Source organism: Sinocyclocheilus anshuiensis, unplaced genomic scaffold, assembly GCF_001515605.1.
Source record: "Sinocyclocheilus anshuiensis isolate Anshui unplaced genomic scaffold, SAMN03320099.WGS_v1.1 scaffold3139, whole genome shotgun sequence".
In the NCBI taxonomy this organism is placed as follows: Eukaryota; Metazoa; Chordata; class Actinopteri; order Cypriniformes; family Cyprinidae; genus Sinocyclocheilus; species Sinocyclocheilus anshuiensis.
Genome location: NW_015542755.1, coordinates 170,521 through 174,633, shown reverse-complemented (window position 1 = coordinate 174,633; position 4,113 = coordinate 170,521). Strand labels below are relative to the sequence as shown.

The 4,113-nt window shown below is 35.8% G+C and overlaps 1 pseudogene; it reads left to right on the top strand.

The window, feature by feature from the left end:
- LOC107694612 (complement C3-like) overlaps positions 1–4,113 on the top strand; it is a 21,493-nt pseudogene that overhangs the window by 16,095 nt on the left and 1,285 nt on the right.

The window sequence follows — 4,113 nt, the reverse complement described above, 5'->3', positions numbered from 1 at the left end:
ATAACAGGAAATGTTTTTTTTTTTTTTTTTTTTTTTTTTTAGTTACATATCAAGGAGCAACTGAGAGTTACAAACTCATTATCAATACCAGGTGAGTTTTGGAGATCTTTCTGAACCCCTTATTTTTGCAACGCCAGTAGTGCTAAAGAAATCTCACATTTGCTTTGATGACTCCACAGATATCTGTCTGTTGACAGAGACGCCACCATGTCTATATTGGACATATCATTACTGACAGGATTTGTTGTGGATGAGAATGATCTTAAGGCGGTATGAATCACATTTCTATTATTCACATTTGCTTTTGACAAAATGAAATTAAGAACTTCAGGGGTTTTTAATTGCAATGTGCATATAGTGTTAGTCCCAACAAACTGCTTTTTTTTTCCACTACAAAAAAGTTGAGAGACACAGACTCTATGTACATCAACTGTGCAAACTGTGGTAGCAAACTCTTTCTGTTATATAATAATTTTCAATCACAACTATGTTGTATTATAATAACTATGTTCTATTATAATATTGTATATTATAACTATAGCAAGAACAACAGTTTAGTATATTAAAACATACCATTAGTGCGAAGATTTTCTCACAAATGCCATACTCTGTGCTCCACTGGATGTTAAAGTGGCCACATTGTCAAACTTTCCAATACTAACTTGTTTCTTTTTGTAGCTGTCAACTGGACATGACAGGATGATTCAGAAATTTGAGATGAACAAGCAGCTTTCAGAGCGAGGATCCCTCATCCTCTACCTGGACCAGGTCTCTGTGTCAGTTTTACATTGAAAACACTAATATAAAAGTGTTGTAATGTAAAAAACAAAAAATGGTGCCATCATTACCAAAAGCTTAGTGAGACTATTATCAAGAGATCAGGACATATAGTCCTAACTACTATAATTAGTAATTACTGTGAGAATGACTACATCAATTCTATTAATATTAAAATGATTTGGGGTAACGCAAGTGCACACACACACACACACACACACACCTGCATGCTTACTATAAGGTGACTGCTGTCTGCATTTAACACTCTCTGCAGATTTCTCATACCAGGGAAGATAGGATTTCATTCCGGCTGCACAGAATAATGAATGGAGGCTTCCTTCAACCAGCAGCAGTCACTGTATATGAATACTACTCTATAGGTATGAAGCTGATGTGCATGGAAACGTGTGTTAAGCAGTCGCACTTGCCTTTTTAGTCTGACAATGCAACAGGCCAAACATATTTAAAAAAGAAAAAAGAAATCCCATAGACTTACATTGAATGAAGAACATGAGATCTGGGAGTGGCTTCTTTTTGATTTGGGCAAGTAAAGAAACTAATAACCTAACATGCAAATCACACTTTGATTTCAGTTATAATGAAATGGAAAAACCATTACCGTTTAAATGGTCATTGTGAATCCGTGTATCATTCGATCATTAGTTTTTTGATTTAATATTGAAAGTAGAAAAATTAGAAAACGGCTCCTTTTTCGTTTTTTGTTTTTTTTTCCAAAAAACGAAAAAGGAGAATTCCGCATGGGTGGAAAAATTAATAAACAGCTTGAATATTCGATTTCTACATGTGGGCGGGAGTTAAGTGCCCCTTTCTGCTGATTGGTCAGCCAAAGATCAAACTGTGCCGTCATCAGTTCTTCTGCAGTATCGCAGCAGAATAATAGTCCTCCACTGCTGCAGTTGGTCGGATTAATAAACCATTTTAGCAATTTCATATTTTTCTCATCAAACAGGCTAATGAATAGCTCGACACAACTTGTATACGACTATAAATGACAGAGTATTAAGTTATTTCCCCTCGATGGGGAAAAAAATCCAAATGAACATCAATCAGTACTCAATATTAATTTAGCTATTAAGTTATACCTTTAATCTACAGCTGTCATATCATACCCTGCCATGCCCAGCTGATGCAAAGAATAGAATTTATATCTACACAGAAGAAAGGCCTGTCTAGACTCTGCCCCAGCATGAGTTGTGTCGAGCTATTCATTAGCCTGTTTGTTTGATCAAAAATTATTAAATGTAGTTGCAATAAATGCGTTAAGAATCCATACAACTGCAGCAGCAGAGGACTATTATTCTGCTGCGTGATACTGCAGAAGAACTGATGAAGTCACGGTTTGATCTTCGGCTGACCAATCAGCAGAAAGGGGCGTTTAATTCCCGCCCACATGTAGAAATCGAATATTCAAGCTGTTTATTCATTTTTCTACCCATGAACGAAAAATGAAAACTTAAGCTGAATTCTCGTTTTTCGTTTTTTGGAAAAAAATGAAAAAACTCAAAAGGAGCCGTTTTCTCATTTTTCTACTTTCAATATTAAATAAAAAAAACGAATGATCGAATGATACACGGATTATTGTGGAGGTTGCGCTTGCGCTTGTGTGCGTGTTTGTTTGGTACTCTGTTACCGGAAAAAGAAAAAATGTGAGTAGAATTACATTTAGAATGGTCTTGTTTGCCATTTGAAACCACCGTGTCACTAAACATTTCTCTCTTCACTCTGCGCTTCACAGAGCGGCGCTGTGTTCCCGCCCCTATTTACATATGTTTTGCCCATTGGCTATGGTATTAGCATCCAATAAAGTTGTTGCAAAAAGTATTCCAGAGTAAATCTATTAAAATAAACATAGCTACTGAATCATTATTAAACAACAATCTTTATTCATTAAAAAATATAAACAAATTTATTACACAAATTCTAAAAAAATAAAAATAAAAAACTCAATGAGCCACTGACACTTTATATTATATTTGACTTGTTTTTACATTATTTTCACGGCTGACTACTTTAATATTTCTGATGCTGCAGGACAATGAACATTATGTGACCGTTCTTCCATTTTCAGAAAATCGCTGTGTGAGGTTTTATCATCCCACCAGGAAGGAAGGAGCTTTTCAGAAAATCTGTAAGAACGATGTCTGTCAGTGTGCCGAAGGTAGCGTGTTTCAGTGTAATAATAATTCCAAAAAAAAAAAAAAGTGCAAAGAAGACATACAAAGTTATACCTTTAATCTACATCAGGTTAATTTTTCTTTCCATTGCTGAAACAGAAAACTGCAGCCTTCAAAAGAAGGAGAAAATTCTTGAGGCTCACCGTAATAAGAAAGCCTGTGATCCTAAAATAAATTACGGTAATTTATTATGTGTGTGTGCATGTTTTGGTGCAATGAGTGAGTTTTTTTTTCCTATATACTGTAATTATTAATTAATGTGGTGATCAGTAAGATGCTACATCAATCTAATCCATTTCTACAGTTTATAAAGCTGCTGTTTTGAGAGAACATGAGGATGCCTTAACAGTCTATTACGATGTGAGGATTGAACTTGCCCTCAAAACAGGTATAACTCCTCACTCTTCTGTCATTTTAATGTTATGCTTATTTCAACAGTAAGGTGCAAAGTGATTTACAGATGTTCTTCTGATAAATGTATAACTTCAATCCATACAAAACAAGCTACTCACGTCTGGTCTTAAAGGGGTTATGTGATGCTGCTAAAAATAACATTCTTTTGTGTATTTGGTGTAATGCAATGTGTTTATGCGGTTTAAGGTTCAAAAAACATTATTTTCCATATAATGTACATTATTGTTTCTCCTCTATGCCCCGCCTTTCTGAAACGCGTACATTTTTACAAAGCTCATCGGTCTGAAAAGCGAGGTGTGCTGTGATTGGCCAGCTATCCAGTGCGTTGTGATTGGCCGAATGCCTCAAGCGTGTGACGGAAATGTTACGCCCCTTACCATACTGTGATGCCCTGTCAGGCCGGAGCAACGAGACAATAACATTAAAACCCATTATAAACGAGGCATTTGTTGCATCCAGTGGGGACATAATTACTGATTATAATGACTTATACTGTCTTTTTAAGCATTGCATTGCGTATCACACTGCGTAAACATAAAACCATGTCTGCATTTGTAATCGGAGAAACAACAAACAACAAGCGCTACTCTACACTGCTCAAAACTCACGTTTGAATCATCATTGGCAAATTATTTAAATATAAAAAACGTACTTACAGGATGTGAGTCAGAAGCGCCAGACTGTCCTTGCAAAGTTGGCCCTGCCCCACTTTATAGAAACATTATGT